Source organism: Bos indicus x Bos taurus, chromosome 10 (assembly GCF_003369695.1).
Source record: "Bos indicus x Bos taurus breed Angus x Brahman F1 hybrid chromosome 10, Bos_hybrid_MaternalHap_v2.0, whole genome shotgun sequence".
In the NCBI taxonomy this organism is placed as follows: Eukaryota; Metazoa; Chordata; class Mammalia; order Artiodactyla; family Bovidae; genus Bos; species Bos indicus x Bos taurus.
Window position 1 is genome coordinate 97393975 of NC_040085.1, and position 21123 is coordinate 97415097.

General features: G+C 40.8%; 2 pseudogenes; both read left to right on the plus strand.

The window, feature by feature from the left end:
• The first annotated feature begins 8185 nt into the window (after nucleotides 1-8185).
• Nucleotides 8186-8747, plus strand: LOC113899223 (annotated as a pseudogene).
• A 2231-nt stretch (nucleotides 8748-10978) lies between these two features.
• LOC113899222 lies at nucleotides 10979-13896 on the plus strand (annotated as a pseudogene).
• Nucleotides 13897-21123: the final 7227 nt, after the last annotated feature.

Genomic DNA, 21123 nt, shown 5'->3' on the forward strand with positions numbered 1-21123 from the left:
TGAATGAAGAAAATTGTTTTTGAAACATAGATGAAGTAAGAAAATCTTGAGTTAAAAATCATATATTAGGAGTGAGAGGGAGTGAGACAGAGTTTTGTGCTTATTTCGGGGCAGTAACTGAACATCTATTCCCTTTATCATCCAAGCACTATTTATTTTTGTTTCTTTAAGAAATGACAGTTACTAACATGCTTTCATTAAGTGTCTCCTTGACGATTCCCTGTGCAAATGCATTTTCCAACTTGTAATCCAGAAGCTTTTGTCATTATTCCTACCCCTAAGTCTTCATGGTTTATTTTCAGTTTGCAACTGGCCACATGTTATGAAAATTTTTCTAGAACTGAAACACATCAACTGTAGCTCATCTTAACTTATAATACCATTTCCCGAGCAATGCTTAAGTTATTCTCATTATCATGGTCTTTTGTAATCACTTGTTAAATATATGAACAAGAACAGAAAGGGAGACACCAAGGACAGTTGAAGATCTTTTTAAAAATAAACACCAGATTGAAAAAAACCCAACAACTTAGAATGATAGCTTGGATTTGATTGTCAAAAAATAACTGTGAATGAATAAAACATAAAGTAGAATATTCCTCCTTTATCTTTTGTCCAGCGATGAAGGAAGATGTGGCTAGCTGGAGACTACACCCTTTCTGGGGAAGTAATTTCCTGCTATTGTTGGGGTACTCCTACTCTAACTTCCTTACATCAGCCAAAAAGAATTATAGAATCTTTCCAACATGGACCATTAATAGAAACAACAGGATTTTGCTCTTGTTCCCTTTACAGTAAAGTACCATCCCAGGTAGAAGCTTCCCAGGTGGCTCAGTGGTAAAGAATTCTCCAGTGCAGGAGACGCAAGAGACGTGGGTTTGATCCCTGGGTCAGGAAGATCCCCTGGAGAAGGAAATGGTAACCCACTCCAGTATTCTTGCCTGGAAAATTTCATAGGCAGAGGAGCCTGGCGGGCTACAGTCCATGGGGCTGCAAAGAGTCGGACACAATTGAGCACACACACACACCATCCCCATACTGATTTTAATTCTGGATTTCAAAATACAGCATTACATAGAGAGAAGCACACGTGCATCTAATATCACTGCATTTTGCATTGAAATAAAAACAAAAATGACAGTCCCTGACATCCAAAAGTTTGCATTACACTCACAGTGAGGCCATGTCATACTATTAGATGTCAATCTCTCTCACAGAACATCAACCTCAGGCAAGGTTATGCCAAGATCATAATAAAATGAGACCAAATAAGGTCCCTACATAATTTTGTCTAAGCACAAGCAGAAATAAAGGCACTGTATTACCTGAAAATGCCAAACATCTCCTTGCTTGGCCAAGATGACTGATTGCTACTTATTAGTCAGTGACAACTCTATCCTCAGTCTAATCTCCCTTTTCTATAGATAAGATTGGTTGATGCCCAGTCATAGAATTGGTCTTTCTTTCTTACATCATGTGATCTGGAACAAACCCCCATCTCCTTAGAGTCTCCAAATTACCCAACCCAAGTCCCAGTCCTGTAGTACTATCCTAACATCCATTCACTGAGGTGCTCCATCCTTCCCCATGATGTGTGTTCCCCTCTCTGCACCGAGTAATAATCCCACCTTGCCTAACTATAGGTGCATCCTTATTTTTGTTCACAAAGCACAGACAGGAATGTATTTCTCACCATTTTGGAGGCCGGAAGTCTGAGACCTCTGTGCCAACATGGTCGAGTTCAGGTGAGGGCCCTCTTCCAGGTTGCAGACTGCTGACTTCTACAGTGCTCACCTGGTGGAAAGCGGAGTTCCAGGTGCGTTCTTGATGGTCAGGTGTATGATTTTAACTTAAAAACAGAAAAGCCTCTTTATGAGTAGCCTGGGCTTCCCAGGTGGCACTAGTGGTAAAGAACACACTTGCCAATGCAGGAGACATTAAAGACTCAGGTTCGATCCCTGGGTTGGGAAGATCCCCTGGAGGAGGTCATGGCAGCCCACTCCAGTATTCTTGTCTGGAGAATCCCCATGGATAGGGGAGCCTGGCAGGCTACAGTGCATAGCGTCACACACAGTCAGACGTGACTGAAGTGACTTAGCATGCATGCATGAGGATGCCTATAATCCTTCCATACACGTTCTGGAATGGATCTGGATTTAATGATTGATTCGGCAGCATATCTGAGAGCTCAATGGTCTGGGCCAACTCAGTTGTTAATTTCTGCCTGTGTGCTCAGTTGTGTCCGATTCTTTGTGACCCCACGGACTATAGCCCAGCAGGTTACTCTGTCCATGGGATTTTCAGGCAAGAACACTAGAAGGGGTTGCCATTTCCTACTCCAGAGTGACTTCCCAACCCAGGGATGGAACACAAGTCTCCTGAGTCTCCTGTATTGGCAGGCGGATTCTTTACCACTGCACCACCTCCGAAGCCCCCAGCCGTTACTTTGCACTATGCTTAATCCCTTGAGGAGTCAAAGAGTATCAGTGATTTGGTTTACATATTATTTATAAGTCTAGACTTGGTCAATTTAGAAATGGTTATTTAAAAAGAGAAAAGAAAACTCTGTATCTTACTAACGATCAAAAGCTACAAAACAAAAACCATACTTAGATAGCTTTGACCAAGCAGATGATAAGACCCTCTATTCTTGAGCACTTACGTATGCAAGTATTATACTAAGTGCTTTGTACACTCTTTAGCTCATCTAAAACTCAATAAATTTGGAATACCTTTGAGTCACAGAATATCCAATTAAAAGTGGTTTAAATAAGGAAGAAAATGTACTGTCCATATTGCTCCATGATGTTAACACGGACTCCTCTGCTCACCGCCTTCTGGGAGCTCTCCTCAGCGTGTCCATGGCGGCTCTTTAGGATTGCAGGTTGGCTACAGTAGTATCGGGCTTCACCGCAGGAAGTGAAAGTAGATTCCTAGCATTAATTCTTATTAGAGATGAACTGTTCCTCCCCTTGATTTCCCTCTCAGGTTCCCTGGGCCAGGATTTGGTCATGCATCCAGGCCCTGGCTATAAGGGCAGCTGAGAACATGAGTATCTGGAATGTTCAGCTTTAGTAATTGGAGGTGAGCTCTACTGGCATGGAAGAAGGAAGGAGAGGTAGCCATCAGGTAGGAGGCAGACAGCGTTCTCGGGTGTTATTAATTATCACCATTTTACAAAGCAGGAAATCAAAGCTTAAAGAGGTGAAGTAACTTACCAGTAGGTATTCAGCAAGAAGATTTAGTGTGTGGAACTTCAAAGCACGAACTTTTTAAGGGTTTGGACTCGGAATAAAATGGACCTAGGTTTGCATCTTAGCTGTGCCTCTCGTTTCATCATTTGTAAAAAGAAATTACTGTACCACCCACTTCACTGAACTATGGCAAAGCCTAAACAGGTAATGTATTAATATGTATAAAGTATTGAGCACGATGTCTGGCCCTGTTATCACTGTTGTCTTCGCCGTCAATCATTATTAGCATTATTACTCCATTCCACTGAGGATACCATCCACTGGATTAAATTTCTATATAGGGTCAGAGTCCAAGTGCTCCTCTTTCATCTTTCACAATACCAGGTAAGTGGAGTTTATACTACGACTATATTCTTACCTGGTTTGTGCCTTTTACTCATCTTAACCCTTCTTGGGAGCATCAACTATGTCTTATTTATCTTTACATCTTCAGGCTTTTGCATATAGTATATGTTCAATAACAGATTTTGAATGAAGCTGTAGGTGAGGGTAGAACTAATTCTATACTGCAACAGTCTGAGAACTCTGAGTCCTATTTCTCAACCTGAAAAAAATCACCATTTCCTAGAAAAACATTTGATTATAAATATCTCATGTTGGAAGGTCAAGGGTCAGCAGTGGATAAAAAACCACACATTTTTAAGGAAAAATTTTACTCTCCCCATCTGTCCCCCCACCCCCGCACACAAAGGGTTGCCATTGTAAATCTTCTTTCATTTTAAACCCTGATGCTCTTTCATTGACTGAAAGTTACACTCATGTGTCAACAAAATTTCAGCCCACAGTAGTTATTGAAGTCTCCAGAAAAAATCCATGTGTCTTATAAATTTAATTTCTTATAAAACTCAAAAAAAAAACATTTTAAAACTCAGCAATAAAAGAATTTGGGGATAAAAGGAAAATGCATTTCCATAAATATTTCAAATAGAACCTAACAAAAGAGAAATCGTCACTTCTTAAGATTGAGTTCAAGTAAGTTTTCAGTCGTTCCCTTGTGTCTGAGGGAACGACACAGTAAACACAGCCCAGGAGCAGCAACAGATAGTTGACAACATTCATCCTGAGAGCATATAAACACGCAATGGGAAGCAGGTGTTTTCGAGGCCGTAAAAACAGAGCAGACACACTGGCACCCTCATCTGCTCTTGATCCATATCACAATCATGTAATTAGCCTCTTTCTTTTTGCTAATTTATAGATGGTTAAGACCATTTTTTTTGGACAGTAAAACTATAACAATGGTTGATTTCTCTATCACTGTTGTTATGTTTTACAAAATGTTTGCAGTCAAGCCACTGGCAAACAATAAAATTATCCAGTAATTCATTTTTTTTCTAATTTTGCACATCCAATCTTACTATTGTGTTTCATGTTTTTTCCTACGAGTCACCATTTTTGAAGCTATGTTTTTATATATCAGCTATTCAATAATGGAACCATGATTCCAGGACTTTGCAAACTTGCAGTGCCCTTCAGAAAGGCAAATATGACATAAATAAAGTGGAGGATCACTCAGCATTTACGCTGTTCTGATTTCAGAAAATATTTTTCAACTACTGATACACCTCCTATGCCTGCTGTTCACCACAACCTTGTTATGAAAGCTCATTGTTAAGGATTTCATTAAGAATTAATTATTATAAAATAATCCTGCTTCTTATAGAAAAGGGGGAAATACAACAAAACACAAAGCAAAAATAAAATTAAGCACGATCCAACTCTGTAAATGGCTAATGCTAACATTTTGGTTTACTGACTTCTTGTATTTTTTCAAAAACTACATAATATATACACATTCAACTTTTAAAAACAAATTAGAAACATACTAATTAAACTTTTGCTTTTACATTTAAAATTGTAACTAAAATATTTATGGTAATAAATATTTATGAAAAGTAAATTTTGACTCACTGAAAGGTATTTTAAGATAAAGATTACCATTATTTAATCAAGCCTCCACTGGTATGCATTTATATTATTTCCAATTTTTGTTGTTATGAAAAATATTATACTAAGCATTCTTATACATATCTTCATATCTCTAATTATATTCTTGTTTTCAAACATTACTAGAATATGAATTTTTAAGGTTCTTTATATGTATTTAAATTTAAAATCCTTACTATTAATTTTACAGACATAACCATAGCATAAAGTATCAAGATGTCTGTCCAAGTCCTAAAATAGAAATTTTTGGTGCACTTATACAAGGCCCACTTTAAATCCTTGGCACATAATGCATTCAAAAGCTTGACATTTTTTGTTAAAAGCTCCCAGAATGGTACCCATGTTGCTCTTTGGCATAAGATAGTGCTAGACAGGAAGACACACATCAGAGACCTTTATCATCAAGATACCATATCTTTTTATCATACTAAGTGAAATAAATTAGAGAAAGACAGGTATCATGTGATATCACTTGTATGTGGAATCTAAAAAAATGATACAAATAAACTTATTTATAAAATAGAAACAGATGCACAAAGAAAACAAACTTATGGTTGCCAAAGGAGGGGGAATGGAGGCACAAATTGAGGGTTTGGGGTTAATAGGTATACACTGCTATATATAAAATAGATACGCCACAAGGACTACTGTATAGCATGGGAAATTATATTTAATATCTTGTAATAACCTATAAGATAATATATTTAATATCTCAATATATTATATAAGCACTAGATAATTGTTATATATAATTACATGCAATTATTAAAAATTATTAATTATATATCAGCTCAGTTCAATTTAGTCACTCAGTCATGTCCGACTCTTTGAGACCCCATGAATCACAGTACGACAGGACTCCCTGTCCATCACCAACTCCCCGGGTTCACTCAAACTCATGTCCATCGAGTTGGTGATGCCATCCAGCCATCTCATCCTCTGTCGTCCCCTTCTCCTCCTGCCCCCAATCCCTCCCACCATCAGAGTCTTTTCCAACGAGTCAACTCTTCACATGAGGTGGCCAAAGTACTGGAGTTTCAGCTTTAGCATCGGTCCTTCTAAAGAACACCCAGGGCTGATCTCCTTCAGAATGGACTGGTTGGATCTCCTTGCAGTCCAAGGGACACTCAAGAGTCTTCTCCAACACCACACTTCAAAAGCATCAATTCTTCGGCGCTCAGCTTTTCTTCACAGTCCAACTCTCACATCCATACATGACCACTGGAAAAACCATAGCCTTGACTAGACGGACCTTTGTTGGCAAAGTAATGTCTCTGCTTTTGAATATGCTATCTAGGTTGGTCATAACTTTCCTTCCCAGGAGTAAACGTCTTTTAACTTCATGGCTGCAGTCACCATCTGCAGTGATTTTGGAGCCCCCCAAAATAAAGTCTGACACTGTTTCCACTGTTTCCCCATCTATTTCCCATGAAGTGATGGGACTGGATGCCATGATCTTTGTTTTCTGAATGTTGAGCTTTAAGCCAACTTTTTGACTCTCCACTTTATAAGGGTGGTGTCATCTGCATATCTGAGGTTATTGATATTGCTCCCAGCAATCTTGATTCCAGCTTGTGCTTCTTCCAGCCCAGCATTTCTCATGATGTACTCTGCATATAAATTAAATAAGCAGGGTGACAGTATACAGCCTTGACGTACTCCTTTTCCTATTTGGAACCAGTCTGTTGTTCCATGTCCAGTTCTAACTGTTGCTTATAGTATAATTATGCTATAATATAGTATATATAGTATAAATAGTAGTTTATAAGTATATATACCATATATAATTATGTAAGAATTACATAATTACTATATAATTATAATTAAAAATGTATTATTAAATTATATGACATATAAATGAATTATAGTAAATATAATTATTTTCATTTATATTTGCTATAATTCATTTATGTCATTATATTATTTAATAATATATTTTAATTATAATTATTATATAGTAATTATGTAATTCTTACATATTATATACAGTATATATGTATATATACTAATATACTATATATACTATTTATACTATATGTACTATATTATAATTATACTATAATTAATTAGTATTATAGTAATTATGTTTATCATATAATTACAATTATATAATATATTAAGATATTAAATATACTATCTCATAGGTTATCATTAAGATAGTAAGTTATTATTAAGATATTAAATATAATATCCCCTGCTATACAGTAGTCCTTGTTGCTTATCCATCTTATATATAGTAGTAGTGTGTACCTATTAACCGGAAACTCTCAATGGAAAAGAATCTGAAAAGGAATATATATATATATGTATCTGAATACATATATATTGTCTATATATATGTAAGAAACTAAGTGGCACCCCACTCCAGTACTCTTGCCTGGAAAATCCCATGGACGGAGGAGCCTGAGCCTGGTGGGCTGCCGTCTATGGGGTCGCACAGAGTCGGACACGACTGAAGCGACTTAGCAGCAGCAGCACCAGCAACCATTGTAAACCAGCAATAGTGCAAAGAAAGATATCAAATCTTTGTAAACTAAGCCATACTGTAAGGCAGTCCTAATAAAAGTAACAAAAGGATTTTTGAAGTAATATGTACATATTTTAATAACAATATGTTAATTAGTATTTCATATTCATATGAAATTTGATAGTATAGGAAAAGAAAATTCTTAAAGAGTGAAAAGGATGACTAGCCTGTTTAGATATTAAAGCATATTATAAGGTGACAATAATTAAAACCGCATGAAAGTCGTCCTGCAGGTGGCCGGAGGCTGAGGAGCCTCTGGAGCCTGGCGGGAGAGAGGAGACTGAGGGAGTGAAAGCCGAGCGCAGCAGGAGGGGACGCGGTGTGGGGCTCCCCCAGTCTGTGGAGCGGAGTAAGGTGGCGGAGCTCAAACGGGTTCTTCAGGAGTTCCAGAGCAGGCTCCTGCCTTCGGCCTCTGTCCCCCGCCCCCTTCCCCTTTCCCGTTCTCTCCTTCGGAAAGATGTCAGACACGGCAGCAGCTAACGCTCCGGGCCTTTACTCGAAGCCGCAGGAGGACCTGCCTGACGCTTACGGGCCTCCGAGTAACTTCCTGGAGACCTCCATGTTTAGTCCACAGACGGTGGGCCTGGGCCGCGCGCCTCACCGCCTGTGAGGTTCGCATGCGGACGAACTGAAGCATTCCTTCAAACTGAAGCAGTCCCGTGTACGACGACGCTACAGTGACTTTGAGTGGCTAAAAAATGAGCTGCAGCGAGATAGCAAGATTGTAGTACCACCACTCCCTGGGAAAGCCTTGAAGCGGCAGCACCCTATCCGAGGAGACGAAGGGATCTTTGAGGAGACCTCTATTGAAGAAAGGAGGCAGGGCCTGCAATAGTTTATTAACAAAACTGCTGGGCACCCACTGGCTCAGAATGCTGCCTACACATGTTCCTGCAGGAGGAGGCAACTGACAGGAACTACATCCCCGGGAAGGTGCGCCAGTAGGAGCCCCTCTCACCACTTGCCCTCTGCTTTCCTGCTGAACTGACATTGGTTTTTGCACGAAGCCTCTCTCTCTCTCTGATCCGAAGTCGTCTGCCCATCCCCTGGTCTAATAGACTGTCTGGTGTTGTGTCCCTTGGTACCTGACTATACCGTGGGCACTCTACTAGGATCCTCTTCTCTGAGGGGACGTGGGAAACCACAGGCAGATGCCCTCTGCTTGGGGTTGGGGAGTGGATGGGGTTACTGGACTGGAAGGCAATTTCTTGGGCATTTACCCATACCAGAAGGCTAACCTGGGGGTGGGGGGTCTTGTGCTGGTGGGCACTTGGATACATACTGATACTGCAAGTCCAGGAGTGTTTTCTTACTCAGGTTTAACCAGGAATGCTGAGCAGGGAAAGACCCTGCCTTTCCTACCTGCATGACCTTTTTCTTTTGGGAAAGGTAGAAGATACCTCTGAAGCTCTCATTTTCTCTAGGCCAATTCTTTTGCTATACTTTCTCCCTTGTTGCTTTTCATGGCAGTAATTCTAGAGTCTAAGCAGTCTGTTGGGAGAAGGCGATGGCACCCCACTCCAGTACTGTTGCCTGGAAAATCCCATGGATGGAGGAGCCTGGTAGGCTTCAGTCCATGGGGTCACGAAGAGTCGGACACGACTGAGTGACTTCACTTTCACTTTCCACTTTCATGCATTGGAGAAGGAAATGGCAACCCACTCCAGTGTTCTTGCCTGGAGAATCCCATGGATGGAGAAGCCTGATAGGCTGCAGTCCATGGGGTCACACAGAGTTGGACAAGACTGAAGCGACACAGCAGCAGCAAGCAGTCTGTTGTATGGAGCAAGGTGTGTGGGTGTTTTGAGCCCATCATCATGGCAGCTTCAGAATCAGAAGAAAGCCACAGGAAAGTCAGGGAGATCCTGTTGCCTAGCCCCTCCTTTGTGGCTCTCCACTCTGGCTGCCTGTTTCTTGCTCACCAGCAGGTGAGTCAGTATGGGCTGCGCCAGCAGCTCTCACTCCCCAAGCCCTTGCTACTTTTACGGGTTAGCTCTGCAGGTTTGGTGGCTTGAGGGCCACCTTGAGGGGGAAACTCACTACTGCCAGATTAACTCCTTGAAGTGTGGGAGTGGATCATTTTCTAGGTACCTCCCAGTGGTAGGGAAGAACATCACTACTCTCTTCCTTCCATTCTCCCTCCCCTCCCCCATACTATTTAGTGCTGCCACAAGGTAGAAACACATGAACAAACCACAGTCTGACTTCTCCTAAGCACTTTGAGCTGTTGAATGAGGCTTAGGGGCAAGATGTGTCGCTGCCCTCCCCAGCTTGGTCACAGGGTTATTGGACTGCCTGTACTTCTTTCCGGGAGAAGGCAATGGCACCCCACTCCAGTAGTCTTGCCTGGAAAATCCCATGGATGGAGGAGCCTGGTGGGCTGCAGTCCATGGGATGGCTGGGAGTCGGGCACGACTGAGTGACTTCACTTTCACTTTTCACTCTCATGCATTGGAGAAGGAAATGGCAACCCACTCCAGTGTTCTTGCCTGGAGAATCCCAGGGACGGTGGAGCCTGGTGGGCTGCCATCTATGGGGTCGCACAGAGTTGGACACAACTGAAGCGACTTAGCAGCAGTACTTGTTTCCCATGGAAGCCCAGCGTTCTCCCCAGATGCTGAGCTAGGGTTAGCAGCTGGGTATAGATTTGCTAAATCTTAGAGTCTGAAGCAGCTTCTTGAGGCTGGCAGCTTTCCTGGGCTTCTCTCTGGGAGGTGGTCATTGGATTGCTGGGGCCCGAAGTCTATCCCAAGTTGTGGGATGGGAGCAGGTTAACTCTGGTGTCAGGTCAAAAGTGGGGGCTCTTTGCTTATTAGACTTCCTATCATGGAAGGATTGGACTTCTTTATATAGTCTTGGGGAAAAGGATTACTGATTCTGACAAGACCCTGAACAGAGAGATTAAGGATTGAATTTTAATATGGGGTTTATGTCCATCTAAATGTTGACGTTCCCTGAGACAAACCAGCTCTCTGGCTTCAGGGCCTAAGCAGCCCCTAGAGAGAAGCTCTGCTCCCTTTCCCACCTTTCCATTGTTGGTGGTGTTGCTGCCTTTTTCATCTGTATCTGTTATTGACTATTTGTTTTTAAAGATTCCTTCTTTCATTGTGTACAAGTGCTGAGAGCCTTGAGGCCCCATTTTTGCTGCGTATATATCCTGACTCGGGGCTTTTATTCAGCAAAATGTTCATTCTTCTGTCAGACAATGTCATATTCAACTCTGTTCATGTTAAACCACTGTGAAGCCAAAAAAAAAAAGAGAGAGAGAGAGATCCAGAGCACCCGCATGGCCCGCATCCAGCCCACACTCAGGTCTGTTGATGATGGTCAAGAACATGGACCATTCATGGAGAAGCTTGAAACTCACATCTGCAATCATGACTGAGAAATTGTGCAACTTTCATTTATTAGGGCTTTGTGGACTCTATAGTAGAACTGCTGAAAGTGAGAGGAGAAGCCCAGGAACTCAAACATCAAGTGATGGATATGAATAGAAAACTACAACATGAGGGAAAGGAACTGGTAATAGCAATGGAAGAGCTGAAGCAGTTTCAACTACAACACAGAAATATTTCTGCCACTGTTGATAAATTAATTTTGTGTCTTCTAGTCCTGGAGATGTATAGCAAACTGAGGGACCAGATGAAAACTAAAAGGCGTTATCCTGAACTGAAAACTCTGGAATATAGGTAGAACATACCTGTCTGCCTCAAGTAAGCCACTATCGATTCTGCAAGGTGAGGGTAGACAATATCCCCAAGCTTCAAGAAGAAACTTAAGAATGCGTCTATGTTTGATCTCAAAGACTTTCTGGAGAGTATTCACAACATTCAGACAAAATTGGAGAGACTGCCATGAAGCAAGCTCAACAAAAAAGAAACCTGGATAATATCTTGAAACAACCCAGAACAGAAAAATCTAAGAAAGACGCATATACAATTTTTGGATACAGAGATAGAAAGCACTAGCCCCAAGTCTGAACAGGATTCAGGAATTCTGGATGTTGAAGATGAGGAAGATGATGAAGGGACCCAAGATATGGTTGATTTCTCTCCTGTTTATCAATGTCTACACATATTCTGTCCTGGGCTTGGGAAACATTTGAGAACTACTACAGAAAACAGAGGCGAAAACAGGCTTGTTTGGTGCTCCAGCCTCTGTCTAACATGCATAAAACTTTAGATGGCTACAGGAAATATTTTAATCAAATTGTTGGCTTTTTTTTTCTTTTGTGAAGATCACATTTTACATACAATGCAAGACTTAGTAAATAGAGCCCACATTGGTGAACTGTGGGAAATCGCACTTTCAAAAACCATTGCAGCACTCCATACTCACTCGTCTTACTGCTCTGATCCAAACCTCATGTTAGATTTTAAGAACCTCACTATGCTTTTTGTTGACACTTCAGGTGTATGGTTTTCCTGTAAATCAGTTTTTTGACATGCTGCCAGAAATCAGAGACTAGTTAAACTTTGCCAAAGAAGTGGTCGAGTATTTTCAGAAACATACTTGATTCTGACAACTACAGTCCTGAGATGTATAAAAAGATGGTAGGACAATTCCCATTCCAAGATACAGAGCTGGAAAAGCAACCATTTCCAAAAGTTTCCATTTTTTGAATTTGTGCCAAAAGCGTACAGCCAAATTAAAGAATTTATCTACACCTGTCTGAAGTTTTCAGATGTTCATCTGAGCTCAGCTGAAGTTGATGACGTGATTCGCAAATCTATAGACCTGTTGCTGACTAGGACTCTAAGCAACTCTCTGCAGAATGTCATTAAAAGGCAGAATATTGGACTTACTGAGCTTGTCCAGATTATTATCAATACAACACACCTGGAGAAATCCTGTAAGTACTTGGAAGAATTTATAACCAATATCACTAATGTGCTTCCAGGGATAGTTCATGCTACCAAGCTGTATGGCACCGTGACTTGTAAGGTTGCCAGACATGCAGCTGAAGAAGAGATTTATACCAACTTAAACCAGGAAATTGACCAGTTTCTACAGCTGGTTGCTATGACTGGATGACAGGAGATTTGGGCAGCAAAGCAAGTGATTACCTAGTAGACCTCACTGCCTTTCTACATAGCACCTTAGCTGTATTCACACACCTTCCCGGAAAGGTGGTCCAGACTGCATGTATGTCAGCTTGCAAGCATTTAGCCACTTCTTTGATGCATCTTTTGCTGGAAGCTGAAGAACGGCAGCTCACCTTGGAAACATTAGAGCAGTTCAACTTGGATGTCAGAGAATGTGGACAGTTGGCCAGATCCGGCCCAGTGTCTGGGTCCCAGGAGGACACACTGCAGCTGGCCTTCATCGACTTGAGACAAGATCTTGGATAATGACACCCAGTTCTCCCACAAGGAGGCTTCTTTCTTCTCTTTCTGATTTCTCCTTCCCACCAAGTTAAGACACTAGCTAATGAGCATTTAGGTGCTTCAAGTTCAAGGAGGCAGAGGATAATGGCTATAGAAGCAGACTTTGCTATCTTCTTCCATCCCAGGTCAATTTCAAAATCTTTTAAAATACTGTAGAAACTTCCTGATCCATTTCTAGAAGCTCAGAAATGAGAATGCAATTTCCTGACATTACTGTTCAGAGAAGAATTATTTTGTGTTAAATCTTCATTCTAGTCAGAGTGGGCGTGCTTCTTTCTTTATTCCTCTGTGTGTTCTTTCTCAAGGAGAGATGGCGATCCTTTCAGTCACCTCTTTAGGAGTCTTAGCCTAGACCAAGTTTCCTCTGTGCCACTTACTGTGATGTCAGACTCAGGAGGTATTTAACTTGCCCCATTAAGTGACTGGACACTTTGCTATCATGTCAGATATGGATGGTGGTAAGGACAAACTGACGATTTTTTCTCATTATACTCACCTAGAAATGCTGTCTCTTCCCTGAGTATAGGCAAGCACTACAAAGATTCCCTATCAGCCAGAAACTCAACTGTGCAAATTTGCATCAACTAATGCATTTGATACATACAGTATTGTACATTTAAGTATGCTTATACAGTGAAGAATACTGTTCACCAGTCAAAAATCAATGAACTAGGTTTACATGGGTCAACATGAATAGATCTTGAAACCACGTATTTTTCCTCGTTGGGGTATAGTTGCTTTACAATTGTGTGTTAATTTCTGCTGTACAACAAAGTGAATCAGCTATATGCACGCATATGTCCCCTCCCTCTTGGACTTCCCTCCTGCCATCACCCCCATCTAGGTCACCCCCATCTAGGTCACCACAGAACTCTAAGCTGAGCTCCCTGTGCTATACAGCAGGTTCCCACTAGCTATCTGTGAAAACAAAATATTGAATGAAAAAAGTAAGTTACAGAATGTTGTATACAATGTCATATATGTAAAATAAAACACAAAATATTACCATAAAAAAGTATTATAAGTATGCATGAACAGAGTCACAGCTTAATAGGAAATAATATGAAGCCCAGGAGCAGACCCAAAATACACACATGAACACTTAATATATGATAAAGGTGAATTTAAAACTATTGGGGAAAGATAGATTATCACAAAATGGTGCTAGAGCAGCTAAAAAAAAGGTAATTACACCAACATCTTATACTTCACACCAAAATAAATTCTGTAGTGGTCAAAGATTATAATGTAAACAACAAAACCACAGAAGTATTAGAAGAAACCGGAGTATAATCTTTAATAATCTTTACATCTTAGGAATCCGTCCTAAGCATAAAAAAAGAAAAAAAAGACCAGATAAAAGATAATGATAAATTCTATTATTTTCAAATAAAAAATATATCCGTGGAAAAAAGCAAAGTAAAACCAACATTCAGAAAAATATTTGCAGCTTAAGTCACAGACAATGGCTAATCTATCCCACACATGAAGATCTCCTATTAAATCCATGTGAAAAGACCAATAACTCAATAGAAATTTGAGCAAAAGGTGTACACAGATAGTCCACAGAAAAGGGAATACCCCCGGCTCTTCAATTCAGTTCAGTTCAGTCACTCGGTCACGTCCTACTCTTTGTGACCCCAAGGACTGCAGCACGCCAGGCCTCGCTATCCATCACCAACTCCCAAAGTTTACCCAAATTCATGTCATTTGAGTTGGTGATGCAATCCAACCATCTCATCCTCTGTCTTAGACCTATGAAAAGATGTTCATCCTCAGTTTTTGAAAAATGGCAATTTATACCTGGATATTATTTTTTTTGAGATGTTATTTTTTACTTATTAGATGGGCAAAGATGAATGCATTTAGTGACATTTTCTTAGCAGAGTCTGGGAAAACAGTGGTAGTATAAATTGATGCTACCTTTGTGAAGAGCACTTTAACAGTACAAAATCTACCAAAGTCCATATGCGTATGTTTATTAACCCAGCAAGTCTACTACTCTTTTACCTTACTGATATAGTCATTCACACTTGTACAAAATTTCATATACATAGAAGTTTGTTCATTATAGGAGCATTGTAATGCAAAGATTGAAAACAACCTAAAAGTCCATCAACAGGGCCTGGTTAAAATAAATGATACACTGAAGCAATGAAATATTAAGACAGTCAAAAAGAAGAACAAAAGGAGAAAGCTCCCCATGTATTGAGATGGGATGACTGCTGAGATAGATTGATTACTGGGTATGGATAGATAGACATAAAATCATTTACATATGCACATGTGTTATTGATTGCATATGTATCAAGTATCTCTGGAAGAGAACACAAATGAGCTGGTAATATTAATTGACTTTGAAAATGGAAACTGGACTGCTTCATAGAAACTTCTGAATTGTTAAGCATTTGAACATACTATCCTAAAAATTAAATAGAACTACATTAAATTTCTAAAGTTGAGTAGGTTGTTATAATCACAGAAAACAGCTTGGGTCCTAATGAGTTAGTCCCAAGAAAAATAAAGGAAATATCTTAGCAAAAGGTCAGTAATCACGACCTATTTTTCCCCAAAGCCCTCAACTGTCAGGCAGTCTGAATTATCTACTCCCCATACCAACCATAGGGCTTCATATATAATATAAAGCAGTGTTAATTATGTTTATATTATACATTAGGGCTTCCCTGATAGCTCAGACAGTAAAGAATCCACCTGCAATGCAGGAGACCTGAGTTGACCCCTGGATTGGGAAGATCTCCTGGAGAAGGGCAAGGCAACCCACTCCAGTATTCTTTCCTAAAGAATCCCATGGGCAGAGGAGCCTGGTGGGCTACAGTCATGGGGTCTCAAAGAGTCAGACATGACTGAGCGACTGTCACACTAACCATGTCGCAGAACACTAACCAATCCCAGAACTTCCCCAATGGCTCAAATTGCCACAGTCAGGCCTCAAACTGCCCTCACTTTCATCTCCTTGCTTGAAGAGAGAAATGAAAAAGCTACTGCAATGCACACTGAGACTGACCAATGAATGAATGGCTGGGAAGCTTCCTGTTCTCTAGCTACGTAAGACACAGTGAAAGAAAGTAATGGAGTTCCCAAGGTCATTAACTACTGGTTCTTATGTCACATCCCCATTTAGAGCACTGCCTCTGAGTTCTCTCCCTTGGCTCCACTCTAGTGACTGGATGTCTGACAACCATCAAGGCAGGGCTGGAGGAGGCAAGGAGATGAGGCCCATAAAGATGGAGTTCCTCTTTACAGATGTCTTTTTTTAAGTTGAAAGCAATACATCTGTTCTTGTTTAAGTGGCAGATGGATTGTTCCTTACAAAGGAAAGTGAACCCATATGGTCTGGAAGGGAAAAAACACAACAGTCAAGATCTGGATCTATGCGCTTACTGAATAGCTTATCCATCAGCCATGAATAGTGGGCTAAGTCAGGATGAAAGTGTTATCCTCCTCTCTGAAGCACTTTACCTGTATTTAACCCATTCATTACAACAAATCTAAGACGTAGTCTTTTAATTATATGGCTGCAGTCATCATCTGCAGTGATTTTGGAGCCCCAAAAAATAAAGTCTGTCACTGTTTCCCCATCTGTTTGCCATGAAGTGATAGGAATAGATCTTACTTTTCTCACTGTTGAACTTTAAGCCAACGTTTTCACTCTCCTCTTTCACTTTCATCAAGAGGCTCTTTAGTTCTTTACTTTCTGCCATAAAGTGAAAAAGTGAAAGTGAAGTCACTCAGTCGTGTCCGACTCTTTGTGACCCCATGGACATCATGCTCCTCTGTCCATGGGATTTTCTAGGCAAGAGTACTGGAGTGGGTTGCCATTTTCTGCCATAAGGGTGGTGTCATCTGCATATCTGAGGTTATTGATATTTCTCCCAGCAATCTTGATTCCAGCTTATGCTTCTTCCAGCCCAGCGTTTCTCATGATGTACTCTGCATATAAGTTAAATAAGCAGGGTGACAATATACAGCCTTGATGTACTCTTTTTCCTATTTGGAACCAGTCTGTTGTTCCATGTCCAGTTCTAACTGTTGCTTCCTGACCTGCATACAGGCTTTTCAAGAGGCAGCTCTGGTGGTCTGGTATTCCCATCTCTTTCAGAATTTTCCACAGTTTATTGTGATCCACACAGTCAAAGGCTTTGGCATAGTCAATAAAGCAGAAATAGATGTTTTTCTGGAATTCTCTTGCTTTTTTGATGATCCAGCAGATGTTGGCAATTTGATCTCTGGTTCATCTGCCTTTTCTAAATCCAGCTTGAACATCAGGAAGTTCATAGTTCACATACTGTTGAAGCCTGGCTTGGAGAATTTTGAGCATTACTTTGCTACTGTGTGAGATGAGTGCAATTGTGCGGTAGTTTGAACATTCTTTGGCATTGCCTTTCTTTGGGATTGGAATGAAAACTGACCTTTTCCAGTCCTGTGGCCACTGCTGAGTTTTCCAAATTTGCTGACATATAGAGTACAGCACTTTCACAGCATCATCTTTGAGGATTTGAAATAGCTCAACTGGAATTGCATCACCTCCACTAGCTTTGTTTGTAGTGATGCTTCCTAAGGCCCACTTGACTTCACATTCCAGGATGTCTGGCTCTAGGTGAGTGATCACACCATCGTGATTATCTGGATCATGAAGATCTTTTTTGTACAGTTCTGTGTATTCTTGCCACCTCTTCTTAATATCTTCTGCTTCTGTCAGTGTCCAAAATCACTGCAGATGGTGATTGCAGCCATGAAATTAAGATGCTTACTCCTTGGAAGGAAAGTTATGACCAACCTAGACAGCATATTAAAAAGCAGAGACATTACTTTGCTGACAAAGGTCTGTCTGGTCAAGGCTATGGTTTTTCCAGTAGTCATGTATGGATGGGAGAGTTAGACTATAAAGAAAGCTGAGTGCCAAAGAATTGATGCTTTTGAACTGTGGTGTTGGAGAAGACTCTTGGACTGCAAGGAGATCCAAGCAGTCCATCCTAAAGGAGATCAGTCCTGGATGTTCATTGGAAGGTCTGATGTTGAAGCTGAAACTCCAATACTTTGGCCACCTGATGCGAAGAGCTGACCCACTGGAAAAGACCCTGATGCTGGGAAAGATTGAGGGCAGAAGGAGAAGGGGACGACAGAGGATGAGATGGTTAGACTCAATGGACATGAATTTGAGCAAACTCTGGGAGATAGTTAAGCAGAGTGGAGCCTGCTATAGTTCACGGTGCAGACAGTCAGACACAACTTAGTAACTGAACACCACCAATTTGTCTCTATAGGCCACTATCTCATCAAAAGTGCAGCATTCTGTTTCATGGTATTAATAATTTTTCTAGGTCTGGAGGATCTGCTGGAGAAGGGATAGGCTACCCACTCCAGGATTCTTGGATTTTCCTGGTGGCTCAGATGGTGAAGAATCTGCCTGCGATATGGGAGACCTGGGTTTGATCCCTGGATTGGGAAGATCTCCTGGAGAAGGGAACAGCTACCCATTCCAGTATTCTGGCAGGGGGAATTAGTCCATGGGGTTGAAAAGAGTCTGACATGACTTCACGATTTTCACTTTTATAGTATGGTCTAAGCATTGCAAAAATAATTTCTGTTAGAACTAGGCCTTTATGAAACGCGTATGTGAATGTCCTCTATTTGTCTCCTTTAGTCAGTGTTTCATACATTGCTGAACCACCTTTTTGTTCTAAAGACACACACACAAAAACATAACTACATGTGTCCAAGAGCTTTGCGACACTAATTTTCCTTAAACAAATGTGATTCCCACTTATAGGGTCCCTCTCTTTTTTCTTTTTGGAAATTTATTTATTTTTTATTGGCCACATAGCAAGGTTTGCAGGATCTTACTTCACTGACCAGAAATCAAACCTGTGCCCCTTGCAGTGGAAGTACAGAGTCCTAACCACTGGAGTGCCTGGGAAGTCCCTCTCATTTTCTTTCTTCCCTCTAAATCAAAGCAGTATTTCATTTAACATATATAACATCTGCTGCTGCTGCTGCTGCTGAGTCGCTTCAGTCGTGTCCGACTCCTAGCGACCCCATGGACTGCAGCCTACCAGGCTCCTCTGTCCATGGGATTTTCCAGGCAAGAGTGCTGGAGTGGGGTGCCATTGCTTTCTCTGATATAACATCTAGCACAAGCAAAGAACGCAAACAAATCAAAGCAAAACCAAAGTCTAAAACAAACCTCAGGACAAAATTTCCATCCTAAAGACTGAAGACTGGAAACAGGAGCTAGACAGCAGCACAGTGGAGTTGGGACACGGATTCCCTGACTCCCAGTCAGGAGTTACTCATACCAGGCAAAGAAGACTAAAAATAGGGCCGGTTCACCATGTCATTTCTTGTTTTTACTTAGAAACTGTCATGATTTTCTCTTTGTACTAACTACCTCTCCTAAGATTCTCCACCTTGAGAAAACAGACAGATCCATTAAGAAGTCACATTATGGAGCCTAAAAATGACCAAGACTTGGAGCCAGACAGTGTGATAGTCCCAAGACTCCGTTAACTACCAGCCCCTGATCTTGGCTAATGACTTACGTCTCCAGCTTCAGTTTCCCAGAACTTGTACTGGACACAATCAGACCAACCATTTAGAAACAGGGGACCACTGGAGATAATGAAGGGTCTGACACAGTAGGTGATAAAAAATGAAACCTACTAGTACCGCCATATGATTGATTTCACTGATTTCCCTGTAGAGTCTTCCCCTTTCTTCATTCCTCAAATCTTTGCATGTGGAAGGAAATTCTCTAGCATTTAACATGACTGTAAGTATATGCTAACTTAAAAAATGATTATCAACTAATTCAAACACACACAAGGCCATGGAAAATAAAATAACCATCATCCATGTGTAACCCCATTAAATTTAGTGTCATCTCATACTGTATCAGACTATCTATATTATTCTACAGTTTACTGTACCCTCCTCAACATTAGGTTTTTGGGAGGTATCTATGTTGATATTTGTAGCTCTATTTTAAATGTGCTTTGCCAACAAAGGTCTGTCTAGTCAAGGCTATGGTTTCTCCTGTGGTCATGTATGGATGTGAGAGTTGGACTGTGAAGAAGGCTGAGCACCGAAGAACTGATGCTTTTGAACTGTGGTGTTGGAGAAGACTCTTGAGAGTCCCTTGGACTGCAAGGAGATCCAACCAGTCCATTCTGAAGATCAGCCCTGGGATTTCTTTGGAAGGAATGATGCTGAAGCTGAAACTCTAGTACTTTGGCTGCCTCATGTGAAGAGTTGACTCATTGGAAAAGACTCTGATGCTGGGAGGGATTGGGGGCAGGAGGAAAAGGGGACGACAGAGGATGAGATGGCTGGATGGCATCACTGACTCGATGGACGTGAGTCTGGGTGAACTCCGGGATTTGGTGATGGACAGCAAGGCCTGGCGTGCTGCGATTCATGGGGTCGCAGAGTCGGACATGACTGAGCAACTGATTTGATCTGATCTGATCTGATAGTATTCAACTGTATGAACCTCCCATCACATATTTCTGTGTTCTACTGAGGGACATTTAGATTATTTCCAATATGTATATATTTTTTACTATTCAAAGAATATTACAAGAGACATCTTTCTCATATGTGCATCTTTGGGTACTCGTGGGAACTTCTCTAGGGTACAAATATAGAAGAGGGATTGCTCAGTTTGCAAGATATGCGCACTTACAACATTATCGACTGCCAAATAGTATTCCAAGTCATCATAGAATTTTGTTATTGCTGCTTATGGGGTTTCATTTGCTCATTCTTTATTGAGCTATATTTTATATATCATAACATTTACCCATTTAAGGTGTACAATTCAAGTTTTTAGTATAGTTGCAAAATTGTACAACTATCACCCCAACATAACTCTAGATTTGTGTGACAGTGTTTTTATTTATAAATATACTTAAAACAACTGTAAAGTTGGTAATGTGTCTCAGTCAATGTAACCGCGGAAATCCCCTGGGAGAAGCTCGTTTGTAGAGAC